The sequence below is a fragment of the Lissotriton helveticus genome, chromosome 8 (genome assembly GCF_964261635.1).
Source record: "Lissotriton helveticus chromosome 8, aLisHel1.1, whole genome shotgun sequence".
Lineage (NCBI taxonomy): Eukaryota > Metazoa > Chordata > Amphibia > Caudata > Salamandridae > Lissotriton > Lissotriton helveticus.
In genome coordinates this window covers 26,069,063-26,085,267 of record NC_136069.1, presented here as the reverse complement: position 1 = coordinate 26,085,267, position 16,205 = coordinate 26,069,063, and positions in this window count along the sequence as shown.

The window sequence follows — 16,205 nt, the reverse complement described above, 5'->3', positions numbered from 1 at the left end:
TTGGCACAGACAAGAATATGAAATGCCTTGAGAAACGTGTAAAGGATTTTACTAATGGCATAAATTGAGATAGAATATACAAAAAAGAAAGGCCTATTTACAAGCCCCTTGCCCAATATCTGACATGGGTGCAAGCAGAAAATGCATACAGAGTAATAAAATTGGCACACAGACAAGAATATGAAATGGTGTGAGAGATGCGTAAAGGATTTTACTAATGACATAAATTGAGAAAGAATATACAAAAAAGAGAGGCATATTTACAAGCCCCTTGTGCAATGTTTGACATGGGTGCAAGCAGAAAATGCATGCAGAGTAATAAAATTGGCACACAAGCAAGAATATGAAATGCTGTGAGAGATGTTTAAAAGATTTTACTAATGGAATAAATTAAGATAGAATATACAAAAAAGAAAGGGATATTTACAAGCCCCTTGCGCAATATTTAACATGGGTACAAACAGTAAATGCATGCAGAGTGATAAAATTGGCACACAGACAAGAATCTGAAATGCCTTGAGAAATGTGTGAAGGATTTTACTAATGGCATAAATTGAGATAGAATATACAAAAAAGAAAGGCATATTTACAATCCCCTTGCGCAATGTCTGACATGGGTGCAAGCAGAAAATGCATGCAGAGTAATAAAATTGGCACAGAGACAAGAATATGAAATGCTGTGAGAGATGCGTAAAGGAGTTTACTAATGGCATAAATTGAGAAAGAATATACACAAAAGAGAGGCATATTTACAAGCCACTTGCGCAATGTTTGACATGGGTGCAAGCAGAAAATGCATGCAGAGTAATAAAATTGGCACACAGAAAAGAATATGAAATGCTGTAAGAGATGCATAAAGGATTGTACTAATGACATAAATTGAGAAACCTGACTCATTTTCAAAATATAACAGTAATGAAGCCCAATATGCTTGTTATTCTTCCCAATACTGCAAACAGCACTCTCTCCATATTAAACAAACCATTACTCACCTTTAAAATCACTTTTGAAAATGTAGAACAGTCTGAAACACACACCAGATTTTCCTATGCAGAATCCCTGTACTGCAGCTCAGACACTGGAAACAGAAATGGCACAGTTTCCCCACTCATTCTTCTCACTTATTTCTGCTCATAACCAATGAAATGACTTCCGACACTATTTCAAAACTAAACTAACATTTCAATTGGTTCTACATTTCCACACTTTCAAACTCACATAATGTTCACCCATCCCCCTACTACTCATTCAACCTGTTACCATGGTAACTCCCACCTAAGGAAGAACAGAGTTTAAAAGTTCATCATACTATGTTGCAAATGAATCCAGCAAGGTTGTTAGAGTTTTCAATATAACAGCTAATCATGTGCAATGTTCCTTTCAATGACCTTTTCTGAACCATTAGAATTGCTTCTTTTAAAAAACAAAACTATGCACCGTAATATGCTCTTTTGCATTTTCAGAAAGCACCAATCATTTCTTATGCTTCAAGTGCAATGACTGTCCTCTTCTTTTTTTTCTAAACTGGAAGCTTTCCAACTGCCATTTCATTTACAGCCCTCATCTGAGTACAACCAGATCTGCCTTGAACATGCTTTCAGTATGGTTTGTAGGACACAGCTTTGTATTCTGGTCTAAAAGGTATGCAAAAAACAGAGGAATTTTAAACCTTGATTTACCAAATGTGGATATTTTATGGATTGGCCAGAGAGGATTGAGATGTCACCAATTGATACCATTGGTGAAATCCTTCATGCATCTCCCACACCCTGACCTCATAATTGGGCACTGTGGTGGAAATGACTTATGCACTTTGACTGGGGTTGGTCTGGAAATGCTATTGAAGGACATCTTTGGACAATTGATGTCACTTTTTCCACAAACTGCCTTTGTCTATTCCAATATATGCCAAAGGCAAAAATGAAATTGGTCCAATCAATTTTGTCCGCAGATTGAGAAAGCAAGGAAACATGTAAATAAATCTGTTTCTGCATACATGAGAGACTATGGAATGGGTTGTATATACCACAACAACTTGCGTTACAACATGCAAGGCATCTATAGGACAGCTGGTGTACATTTCACTGATGAAGGGAACACAGTCTATCTCTGTAACATCAGACTCTGCATTGGTTCTTACTTGTAGGTACCAAAAAAAACACAATGACCACAACGGCTCTTTTTAGAGCCAACTAACATGTAAACACTCAAATATGATTTTTTACTTAATTTTTTTAATTAATTCTTACTAAGGTCCGCGAACCGAGCACTCACCGAGCACTCCCCGTGCGCAGACCTATCGGGTTTTCTGTTATTTGTTTTTTAAATAAACATTATTTTTATCCTTAGGAGTCCTTGAAGGACCCCCTGAGAAGGCCTAAGTGGTCAGGGACACTCTCCCATACCCCCTTCCCACATTTTAAAGTTATATTTTTCACTCTCTTCTGAAACCACAAAATGGCGGCGATAGGTTTCGCGCACCGTGCATTTACCGAGCACTCACGGTGCGCGGACCTATTGGATTTAAAAAAAAAATGGAAATGGACATCGTCTCCTCTGTAGATACCTTGTATGTTGTAATGCAAGTTATTGTAGTATATTGAATCCATACTGTAGTCTTTCAGGAAAGCAGAAACAGATTTGTTCACATGATTCCTTCCTTTCTCAATGTGTGGTCAGAATTGGCGCAGAGAATCAAGAGTTCCTACTCTATTGAAACACACTTGCTGTTCTATATACTTACTTATGTTGAAAATGAATGCATCAGAGAGAATCAATGAGAAAAAGGATGCAAGACATGAAGAACACAAAATTGTATCACTTTGCTACTACCTCATAAATTAAATTTAAATAAGTAACATTTTCAAAACAATTTTTCTTTACTAAATTTAAATTTCTTTTTCATAATCTAAAAGAACTTGTAGCATTTCTTCATCAGGAATTTCATCCGTCAAAGTGTCTGAAAATGATTCGTCAAACTCAACAATGTCTACACATTCCATTAATTCCATATCTAGTGTTTCATCAAAAAAATCTGCCACGGTAGCTCCTTCATGTTCTTCATAATTTGTTTCACCTATAGGATCAATAAACACCACAGAACAAGTTGCCTCAATAAACGTTGCTGTTATTTCAAAGAAGATGTTGGTAGGCTCCTCATTTTCATTCATCATTTTATGTTAGTGTACTATTAAAAGAAAGAGAAACAGCGCTTACTGCATGATCATCCTCAATAACAGTCACAAAAATTTCTATAACAATGTCAAATGACTCTTCATTTTCAGCCATTATTGATGTTAGTGTACTATTAAAAGAAACAGAAAGACAGTGAGATGGTGCAGGGGAAGAGTGAGATAGGGCAGAGAAAAACTATTAAATTCTATTAGAAGAGTCACTACTGTGTAAATCTCACACCAGAAATTGAACACCAACATTTTCTCACAAAACTACCTCAGACACTATAGTCACAAAATGGCCGTGTTTCCCTGGACAGTTTATAGTATCAAGCAAGAATTAAAAATATAAAGCACTGAATCTGATGTTGCCCTACTCAATCCATAAGTATAAAGGAAAAACATTAAATAACTAACAAAACATTTTTCCTATAAACTTAAAGTGAACAACAGAGTTCTCCTTACAAATTAACAACTCACCTTCTAGAAAACTGTTGAACAGTAAATTCTGTCTCAATCACACACCTCAGAAGTATACTTCAAACACTAAAATCTCAAAATGGCTGTGTTTCCCTCTCATTTCTCATACATATTCAGATACCCAGCCAATCAAATTTTATCACACACAAAATCAAAACCAAAGTAACATTTTAATTGGTTAAAATTATCAACACTTTCAAACTCACATAATCTTTCTTCAACCTAACCCCAATGCTCTCTACCAATTACCATACTAACTCTCCACAAAACACCTACCTAAACCCAAAGGTGAAAGAGTCATCACTCAATGTTGCACTCAACCAACATCTAAACACTGAAACTTGTTATTTTAATGTATTTCTTGTTTGTCTTTTTGAGCCACAGTCCGCGCACGGTGCACGGACCCCGCAATTTTTAAATAGTTTTATTTTTATTTTTTTCAACCTTGGGGGTCCTTTACAGACCCCATGACAAAACCTGGGGGGCTCAGGAATCTCTTCACTGCTTCCTTGTCAACTATTACACTTCTGTTTACAACCACTAGCATCTGCCAAAAAAACAAGATGGCGGACAACACTTCCTCATTTCGACTGACTGGAATGTTGACAGACGTCCAACAGCCAATCAGAATTCTGTGCGCGCACGCTAAGGTCCGCGCACGTGCAAGGATGGTGCAAGGACGGGGCACGCCTATGCGCGCACCGTGTCCCACTTATAGATATATAATTTGAAAAAAGTTGATTTTCTCAACAATTACTGAAGAGATTTTCACCAAATATACAAAAGGCACTTCTGCATACCAGGCTCTACCATTTTGCCAAGTTTGCAGTAATTCCATTCAACCGTTCGGGCTGTAGCTGTGTCTAAAGGTCCTATGGAAAATTGCATTTGACTCAATTTCACATTCAATTTTCTCAAACACTACTGGAGGGATATACATCAAACATACAAAAGGCACTGCTGCATACCAGTCCCTACCATTTTGCCAAATCTGGTGTAATTCTGTTCAGCCGTTCGAGCTGTAACCTTGCCAGAATGTCCCTATGGAAATTAACTTGGGGAAAACACGTTTTGGGACCCCCCTTTTTACTCAGCCCCCGATTGACGAATCCCCCCGAAACTTTCAGGGAAGGAGCGGAGCGCAGCGAGGCAAATTTAAGGAAAATTACAAGCAGATCCCTCAATCGGCGCCAAAATTATTCCCAATAGAATGTTCGGAATTTCCTATGGTAACTAGGTCCTAACTATATATACCTACTGGCGACCGCCAGTAGGTAATATATATATATATATATATATATATATATATATATATAAAACATATTTAAACTTTAGAGTAACACACAGTCACTGGATAATGTCATCAGTGATGTCATTGACCATGTCATGAATGATGTAATATGTGACATCATCAGCAGTGCATTGCGGGGGCGCGATTTATAGTTAGCTGAACTAACTATAACGGCCAATTTTCTCTGGTTTTGTACAAGTGAAATGTTCAACTGTGTTTTTTTCAGTTTTCAGTGTGTTTGACACGGTCATCCATACCCAACTTCTGGCCCATATCACTGATCTGGGCATTTGCGGACAGGCACACCAGTGGCTCTCATCCTCCCTGACTGGCCGGTCCCAGAGGATCTAGTTAGGTGAGCAGGTGTCAGACAGGGGCACTCTCACCTGTGGCGTCCACCAGGGCTCCGCACTGTCACCGCTCCTCTTTAATATATACCTACAGCCTCTGGTGGCAACTCTAGCCCGTATGGACTGTTGAGTTTTCAATTTTGTGAATGACACCCACCTCATCCTTCGGATTGATAATTCCATCCATGCCTGAGACATAGCATAAAACATCCTCAGATTTACGGTAAACTGGATGACGGCCAATTCCCTAAAAATAAACCCATACAAAACGGAAGTCCTCGTCATACCCATGAAAAACAATACTTGGAGCGATCGTTTCTGGCCCCAAGAACTGGGTACTTCTCCCATACCAGCATCTGTTGTGAAAAAAACCTGGGCATTAAGATTGACTCTGAGCTCTCGATGTCCAATCCGGTCACCTCAGTGGTGGGAACATGCATAGGCCTCCTGAGACAACTGCAGAAACTTGCTCCCCTTATTTCAACTGCCTCACTACAGACGATTGTATCTGCAAAAATTCTCTCCAGACTAGACTACGGCAAGGCCCTATACATCGGGCTCCCTCAGTATCTTATCAGTAAACTGCAGGTGGTACTGAATGATGCAGCCAGATTGATTTTTAGGCTGCCAAGAAGGAAACATGCTACCCCCCTGCTGTGCAAGTTATATTACGGGAAAGAGGGTATACCCAAATAAGTCACTGGGACCTAGGTGTATTGCGGTACATATAAGGAAAGGGTCTCAGTACAAAGTTATTTAAAAACAGAGTGAAGTACTTAATGCAAGAATCAAAAAACATAACATCTTATCTTTGTATTTGACCACATCTTGTACCACGATGGCACCACCCTTGTCCACGGGTTTGATTACCACTTCCTTGTTCTCTTTGAGCGCCAATAGGGCAGCCTACTCAGTCCTGCTGATATTGAATTTGGTGTATTTGCGTTCTTACAATATCTTACTGACATCTCTCAGAACAACCCCATCATAGGCCAGGATCTTATTTGTTATGGCGTTAAAGAGCAATATGTGATAGAGGTTCTAATTAAACACTTCTGACACCCAACAAAATCACAATACCCAGCGCTACCACCACCACAACCACCCCCCCGGACCCCTCCCTCCTACTACCTCAGAGGCAGCGCAAAACAGGACAATGGACCTTCCCAAAATAATATATCCCCTCAACAGAACACTAGCTCAATGTACAGAGATGTGGCAACCAAGTATGCATAAGGGAAAGAACTTGAACATCAACAATAATGTACACAACGCTAAGACTACTGGTGAAATACTATACACAATTCACTATACAAACCAAAAACTTTTCCGTGTGTAGATATACCATTGATACGTGTAGTGTACTGAATAGTGGATGCAACCATATTATCCCAGACACTGGTGAATATTTCGGTCATGTAGCTGTGTTCACCCCCCCTTTGAAACAGAAGCAGAGCGGGCTAGTCCAACGTACACAACATCAACGTAAGACTATAAATAATTAGGCTACACCTTGGGCCTGGTTCACTTCTGCAAAGAGAGAGACTGCGCCACAGCGAAGGTCTGCACCCTGCTTCGTGGCTGCCGCCATGACCACGTGCCTCCTCGATACAGGCACATTGCGAACTGAGCGCCACAGCACCGCAGACTTATGTCTGTATCGACTACTGTCTTCGATTCACACTGCGGACAGCAGGGTTTACAACTTGAATTCAACTTTGGATCTAAGTTTTTCGTCCGTATCTGTGCTAAGTACTACCTTAAAACTACACTGCGGTCAGTAGAATTGACAACTTGATACCAGTTGCGCATCAGCACTACAGAAAACATTGAATTCAGTCTCGATGTATTTAAAGCAGAGACAATTGTACTATGTCCTCAGATTTTGTTAAAGTATAAACAATAGGAAATTCAGCCAACATGTATTTAATGCAGAGACAATTCTACAATATGTCTTCAGATTTTGTTTAAATAAGTGACAAAAAGCATTCCTCCATGTCTATGTCAACAACTGCCTTCAATCTACACTGCGGAGATCAGGGTTCACAACTTGAATTCAGCTTTCCATCTACACTACAGACAACATTTAAGTTAGCCTTGATTTATGTAAGGCAGAGACAATTTTGTTAATGGATGCCACAAAAAACATTCCTCAATGTCTGTACTAAGTACTGTCTTCAAATGCACACTGCGATCAACATAGTTTACCACTGGATACCAATGGCTCATTAGCACTACAGACAACACTCAATTCAGTATTGATTTCTTTAAGGCAGAGTCAATTGTACTGTATCCTTAGATTTTCTTAGAGTATGTGACAAAAAAAGCATTCCTCGATGTCTGTGTCAACTACTGCTTCAATTTACACTGCAGACAGCAGGGTTCACAACTTGAAGTGACCTTTGCATGTATAATACGCACAGTAGGGAATTCAACCTTGATTTATTTAATGCAGGGACAATTGTACAGTATGTGTTCTGATTTTGTTAAAATAAGTGACAAAAATCATTTGTCGATATTTCTGCCTTCGATCTACTGTACAGACAGCAGTGTTCACATTTTGAATTCAGCTTTCAATCTATACTAAGAACAGCATGAAATTTAGCCTTGGTTTTTTTTAAGGTAGAGTTAATTGTACTTTATGTCCTCAGATTTTGTTAAAAGATACGACATAAAGAATTTCTTGATGGCAATGATACCTACTGCCTTTGATCTACATTGTGAGGGCTCATCATTCAGGTAGAAAGATGATTGTACATGACACATTCCAGTAGACAAGAGATATTATACCACTGCGACCCCCCCGAACTACGAATCATCGCAGGGTACGCACACGCTGAGTTCTTTCGGTACCACTAACTCACTGCACCACAAGTCATCTCTCCGTAGCCTTATTAAAGCAGAATTCATTAGGCAAAAAACATTGCTCCCAGTTTGGCCACCCTGCACTACTCATTATCGCAGGATACGTACAAGCTCAGCGCCAAAGATACTACTAACTCAGTGCACTATAAATCATCGCAAAAAAGAGTGAACAGTTTTATGTGACAGTGAGACATACTGTCCCTTTTAAATGGAATGTATGCAAAATTCAATCGCCAAAACACATTACTCCAATTACTGTACCCCCCTGACTACGCATCATCGCAGGATACGTACACGCTAAGCGCCAAAGGTACGAGTAACTCAGTGCACCAAAAATCATTATCACGTTGCCTTACTAAGGCAGAATTTACAAGACAAACAAAATTTGTATCAGTTCGGCCTGCCCGGACCGCACATCATCGCAGGCTCCACAGAACCTTGTTTCAGATATCACTAACTCAGTGCAAATCAGACTAAGTATAACACCTATCAAATCCTACACAATATCCTTTTAGTATGCTTCCTTCAAAAACTTCTTTTATCAAGTCAAGTCAAAAAGCTTTATTTCGATAAAATTTCATTATCATAAAAGCAAGTTTAAAAGAATTAATAGTAATAAAATTAATAAAACATATCCAGTTAATAACAACAAGTATAACATTTGCTAAAATTAGTGGAATTTAAGAGAGAATTAAACAAGGTTTTTAAGCTTTCTGGCTCGAATGGCCCAAGCCCAGAATAAAAATTTGGCTAGGGCACAGACATAGGGTACATAACTGTCCGAAACAAGGATCCTGATTGCCACATCGTGGCTCCTGGTTCCCAGTTGCCTACACAGATTCTTCAGCCAGACCCTTCTTGGATTAGCATATTCGCTACAAACGAATAAGAAGTGGGCCAATGTCTCTGGATGGGCTAAACATGAAGGACACAGGTCGGTTTTGTAAAGACAGGAGTTCCATGTTTTGGTAAAAGTGTTCAATGGCAAGGTACCCGTTCTGAATTTAAAATACAAAGACCGGGCAAACGGTTTCCCGATTATATCTAGATAGGGTTCTCGCATAGGAATGTCTTTAAATTTCAGGAAATCCACAGAAAGCCTGCCAATGGAAGTGCTGGAGTGCCTTTGGGAGCAGATCCAATCCCGATAAAGATTTTTGAGTACTTGTTTGGGTGGAGAAGATCTACTTAACCAAGAGTCCAGAAGGCCCAAGTCCAACAGTAAAGATTTCATGTCTGTTAGCCATTTGACTCTAGCCCAATGTGGTGACGCCATTATTTCTTCCAGGCCTCTAGCATAGGCACTAAGTTCCTCTACCCGCCAAATGCGGGCCCATAACAAAAGAGGGCGAAATTTCGCAATTTCGCCAATCTGGGAACAGCCAAAGTCCATAAATAGAGGTAAAAGTGGGGTACTTCGAGGAAGGGACATTATTTGTCTACAGAAGTTATTCTCAGATTTTTGGAGAGCTACTGAAGATGCAAAGCCCCAGAGTTCAGCTCCATAGAGTGCAGAGCTGACACCCTTGGCGGCATAGATCTCTAGGACTGTTCCTATTGGTTTCAACGAACTGGAACGTTGCTCCCTCAATAGGGCACCTGTGATCCTTTTATGATTTAGCAGCATCTTGTCTAAATGAGGAGTCCAATCCATTTTGTCTGTGATGCGTATCCCTAAGTAGTCAAATACTTTCACCCTTTCCAGGGGCTCAGTGTTTAAGATAGGGGGACGCACTTGCTGTTTCGGGGGGTTAAGAACAAGGTATTTTGTTTTGTTGGTGTTTATAACCAATCCCCGGTCAGTACAAAATGATTGGAAGTTATCCAAGAGTTTCTGTAGTCCCATAGGTGATTTGGAGATTAGGAGCGTGTCGTCCGCGAAGAGGAGGGTCGGTACTCGAACCCCCGCCAGGGATGGTTCATCAGATGGAAATTTCAGTAGGTGCTCAACCACCCCATTGATATACAAGGAGAAAAGGGTGGGAGCCAGAACACATCCCTGGCGGACACCTCTCTCCACCGGAATACAGCCCGTTTTCTCCCCTCCAGAACCCCACCTGATTTGGGCAAAGCTGTCCTGATGGAGCCTAACTTCTTTTATATCACTTATAGATTTAGTTGAATAATAAAATGTATGCTGCATATATGTTCTATCTTCCAATTCTATCATGATTACAGATAATGCAGTCCACCTTAAGATCTACACAGCGGACAACAGAGTTTACAACTTCAATTCACCTTTTCATCTACACTATAGCCAGTAGGGAATTTAGCCTTGATGTATTTAATGCAGAGTCAATTATACGGTATGTATTCAGATTTTGTTAAAATAAGTGAAAAAAAGCATTCTTATATAACTGTGCTGAATAGTAGTTTTGATGTAAACTGCAGACAGTAGGATTCACAACTTAAATTCAACTTTGTATCTACACTACAGACAGTAAGGAATTTAGCCTTGATTTATTTAAGGCACAGACAAAAAAATACTTCTGTGGCACTGCTAGTATGCACAAGCACCTTTAATCCCTACATCCTGTGAACAATGTTTACAAAGAAAGTAGACCACAGCGACAAAATGTACCTGCACCACCGGCAATACCAAGTACCTCTGGGATATCACCTTCAACATCGCAACCAGACATACGTCCCCATTTTGAGAAAGTTAGAATGCTCTGCGTGAAATGCAATCGTTTAATTTGTTATGGAGAGAAATCAGTATACCTAGTTTGCAGAGAAATTGATAACCATAGATGGTAGGTTTTTTTTTAGCCTCAAAATTAATGCAGACCAGTAAGCAACACTCAATATTTTGAGTACAGACCGCTCAAACCACACATCATCGCAGGGTGAGCACACGCTGAGCACCACACGTACCACTAACTCAGTACACCATAAATAATCGCCATATGGCCTAATTAACGCAAAATTCAGTTGCCAAAAGACATTCTTACCAGTGCGTTCTGCTTGAACCACGCATCATCGCAGACTCTACACAAACCACCCCTACCTCAGTGTACCACAACACAATAACCCTTTACGGTAGAATCTTCTGTGTATTATTTCACATATAGTGCTCCTACCTTAGTACAGCAGAAGTCATAAACCGTTTACAATTGAATATCTGTGTATGATATCATGATTACTATTCTACTTGTTACCAACAGCAAAGTAATAAAATGGACTTCAACTATCCATTGTGTCTGTGTATGTATTATGTTTATTATGTTTCTAAAATGCTGCTCCTGCGCCCTACCACATTATATTGTGCTATAAATAGCGTATGCAACCATCTTACCTCTGACAGTAAGTGTGCACTATTCCTCCTTTTTTACATGAGCACCGTATTTACAGTACATTTTCAGGCACGCGTAGATTACGTCATTATTCTACAATAACAGGATGTGGACGCAACTCCGAGCCTCGAACACTGATTTCCAGTACCAAGTTCGACAGTTTACCTGAATGGCCACATATGTATATATATTAGCTGCCCTTCATGTGCCAAAAACTACAACTTAAATATTTCTTAGCCCTGTATTACTACAGCTACAACACTCCACTGAATGTACAACAAACAGTCATAATCGCAGAAATGCGCCATGTCCACCATCTTTTACGTGTGCAACTATCAATGGATGTAGAGTCAGTGATACCCCGTACCTTCCATGTTGGCCATGTTGTGGAAATTTACAGACATAATGATACATTTGCGTTTAAGACCCGGGTGACGTCAGCACTACAAAACGGACAACCAAATCATTTGATTTCTCATATAGATAATGACAGAACCATGCCCAGAGCTCCGTAATCATGGTTGAGAGCCTCGCGCAGCACTGACATACGTCAGGCCAGCCCACTCCAATTACACTTCCAGGAAAAAACAAAAACGCAACATTGCCCAGATTTACATTGTACTGATTTCTTAGTTCCAGGTCTAGTTGTCAGAACGGCACACACACACACTCCCTCATGCCTGGTATAACCCCACACCACACCCATCCAGCACATGTGTCACTACACACGTGACCCTACTAATAAAAAAGACAGGGCGCACGTGCTCTACACCATTTTAGAGTTGCTCCCATCCCAAGCGCTTTGATGGCCCGTCCTAGTGGTTCGGACGCCTCATGTAGTCCCGAATCACAGAGTACAAGGGCCCACTACTACGTGCGTGGCCTCTTTGGTCACTGAGTTAGTGGTACCGCAAGGACTTAGCGGGTGAGGAACCTGTAATGATGATGGGAGCACGAATATGTCGTTAGCCATAGTGATATCAAGACTCAGCACCAAATGTGAGACTTCTTGGTGGCAGAGCGGGACTGCATGATGTAGAAGGTGTCCTGTCCACGAAAAGGTGAGCAATGAGGCCTGGGTGCGCATCGGAGGGAGTCGATGGGGTGCAGCAGACTGGATACAAAAAGGTGACACAGCGATTTAGGCATAAGCAGCCCTATATACCATATCTTATTGCATTTACATATATTTTTTTCCAATAGCAGGAACGTTGTTATAACCCGTCAAATGGCCGACCCTCGTGATGATCGAAACCACATGCTTCACTTTGCACGACTTGCTTTCACAACCACATAAAAACATTACTACTATATTTATTTTTCAAAAATCAAAGCCTATTAAACAAGTTGGAACTGTACAAATAGTTGTTTTTAAATGGGAGAGGAAAGGTATCTGAAAAGGCGATGTAATTCTACTCCACATTAAGACAGTAACAAATACCAATCATAACATCTTTCTTATACTATCTTTTAGATGTAGAGCTTCATGTCCCGGCACGTGGTGAAAAACACACCGGTGACAGAAAGGTGAACTGCGAATATTCTTTGCAGTCACTCTCTCACTACCTCTCTCATTTGATAAAGAAATGACACACAATGTTAACTTCCTTTTTATCTTACAGGTTGTGTTTCACAAATTAGCATCATCCCTCCCCCCCAAACGCCTCCAAAACTCTATGTTTGTGCATTCGGCGATGATGCTTGGCCATCGTAACAACATCTGAGAAGGCTGCTTCGACACATGGTGCACCCTCTTTGAATCACGCAAATGGCACAAGGTGAGCAAAGAAGCTAGTTTCTGAAATAACGACAAGTCATCTGTGGACAGAGAGAGTGGGTAGTGTGCAGCAGCTTCACTGCGTAGGAATGTACAATTACCTCTAAGCTGTGAGAATAGATAGGTTACAACAGTCTGAGGGGCAGATTTACAAGCCCCTTGACCACTTTTGTGTAACTTTTAACATGCGAAAAGTGGCGCAAGGATCTTGTAAATCTGCCTCTGACTTCGCAAGAAAAAGCACTCACCTCCGGACTTTGCGAGTCAATAGGGTGCAACAGTCTAGGTACTCAATATTGAGAACTCACCGCTATGCAGGGGGAGTTCATGGGATATAGTACTATGGAAGCAAAACAGTGCACAGACACCTCCTTACAGTGGAAGTTGATGAAATACATTATCCTGAATGTACAAATAAATAAAGCAAAAATATTCTTGCACAGTTGTATGTATTATGCTATTACTAACTCTATATACTACCTTTCAGATCACTAAACTGGTGGGTGCACTATGAAGCAGCACGTCCTTCGACACACAACGGAGGCAAAAGGTGAGCTACGAGTATTTTCTCCAGTATTAACTGCTCCATCTATAACTTTCTCTCTCTCACAATTTTAATGTTGTTTTTTCTCTCTTTCTCTCTCTCACTCTCTCTCACATCGTTTCTCTTTCTCTTTTAAAGTTATGCACGCTGCTGTTCACTCCGCCGTGTACAACCAAAGCTGAGTTGAAGTTGTGAACTCTGTTGGTCACAGTGTTTACACAAGGTAAGCAGAGCGACCTAGATATACAATCCCTCCGATTAAATGCATTAGAAATAAAAGAGCCTATTTACAAGCCCCTTGCGCCACTTTTGCGTCACTTTTAACATGGGAAAATAATGCATATGTGGAGCAAGGGGCTTGTAAATAGGCCACAAAGAATATTGTCCTGCATAATGACTTGATCTCTCACCTAATTCTCTCACATCTCTGAATCAGTTTAAAGACCTGTTGGTCCATACTGTAAATCTGACGCAGTAGGCACTTCCGTACAGACACCTTTTGAATGTGGGCCTATAAGAGAGGTGGAATGTATCAGACACACTTCAGACGTGCAAATGAAAAAATATTGCCACGCATTACCTTAACTTGTAATGTTTGACCTCATTTAGTCACATCGATCTAATTTTGAACACTTATTTTCATTTTTGTTTTGCAGAACACCTACCCTACTTCTATTGGAGTCCATATCACATTTTGTTTATTAAATTGTTTTGTTAAAGTTATGTTTCTAGTTATTTATTATATTGTTATCTTTAAGTTATGTTTCCAGTTATTTATTGCTGTTTCAATAAAAGTTAATAAAAAAAGTATATACTTCTTTTTCTGACAACATTTCACTATTATTTAGTGTGATAATAATATAGTTAGAAAACATTTTAAAATAGAAATTATATTTATAACTAGAAGTATAATACTGGGCTAACTCTTTAATAGCTCTTTACCAGAGTCTATAGCTACGACTAACGGTTCCTATAGTAAACTTTTAAAACTCCAGCACAGTAACTGTTTCGATTAGCAACATAGTGTGGTGAACTTCTAACCTCTGCGCTCAGTTAAGTGTTCCATGAACTGTTACTATGGTAACAGGCAGTAAGCAGTTTGGGGGTAGGGTTGTGGCTGTACAGAAACCGTTATATTTACCCAGGATCCTCTACATGGCAGAAAGGAAAGCAAAGTAAAACAGAACACTGTGTACCAGATTTACAACCCCCTTGCGCCACTTTCGCATCACTTTTCCCATCTTAAAAGAGTTGCAACAGTAACGCCCCTATGCACATTACGAGCAAAAGAAAAACACAACTCATTCAATTCTTTATCGATCACAATTAGACAGTGTTGCTTCACGATTCACAATGCACTTCAATAAATACTTTGTGCCTATTTAAATGGGAGACAAGATTGTAGATATTACAAAACTGACTGGCATATTTGCAAAGACAGAGTTAAAATTGTTGCCGCTTTAACGGCAGCAAACTACAACAAAAACACCGAAAATTGACTTCCAAATCCTTTGTTATCTTACTGGAAGATTTTCTCAACATTTCTGTTTGCTATGCAAGAGTGAGAGCCACCCCCCACGGCTATAAAATAAATTGTTGAGGGGGCTCCAAGGCCCCCCTCCTGCAAAATTAGAAATGGTTGGCCTCAATGACCCCCCTCAAGCCCCGGGTACCACCACCCCCCAGGGCTTTCTGTATTGTGGGAGAGAGGCTGCGTGGCCCTCCACCTGGAGCCCCCGAGGGCCCTGGGGACCTCCACCCCCCAGGGCCGGCTCCTGGAGTGTCCCGGGATGCCTACCCCTGGGACACTGCTGTTTGCTATGCGAGGGCGGGAATCTCACAGCTCCCGCCCTCCCATAGCAAACTTGGTTTGGATTTTGAGAGACAGAGCAGTGAAATCTGTTCTCACTTTCATAATCCAAACCAGATTGCTTTTCCACATGCAAGTTAGCAGCTCCCCATGTCGAAAAGCAATGCTGGCTCCCGAAGGACCCGGTGAACTGGCTGGGACCGCGGGGGCATTGTGGCTCCTCCCGCGGTGCCCAACATTTTTTATAAGCCCCGGGGGATGGGGTCCCCGGAGATATTAGAAGTTACTGATAGGGGCTATTTTGTTTTTTACGGTAAAATTAGAAGTCGCGCACCCAGCGCGGCGCTCAGTGCGGCCCCCATGGTGTGCAGGCGCTAGATGCAAGACTCATAATCTGTAGGGTGCGCGACTCCAGCACCCTTCGTGCACAACTTCTACGCGTTTGGGAGCCGGCATTGCTTTTCCACATGGGGTGCTACTAACATGCAGCTCCCCATGTGGAAAAGCTATCTGGCTTAGATTTTGAAAGAGAGAACAGATTTCCTTGTTATGGGAGGGCAGGATGGGAACCCGGGACACTGCAGGAGCTGGCCCTCCCACATTACATAAAGCCCCGGGGAGT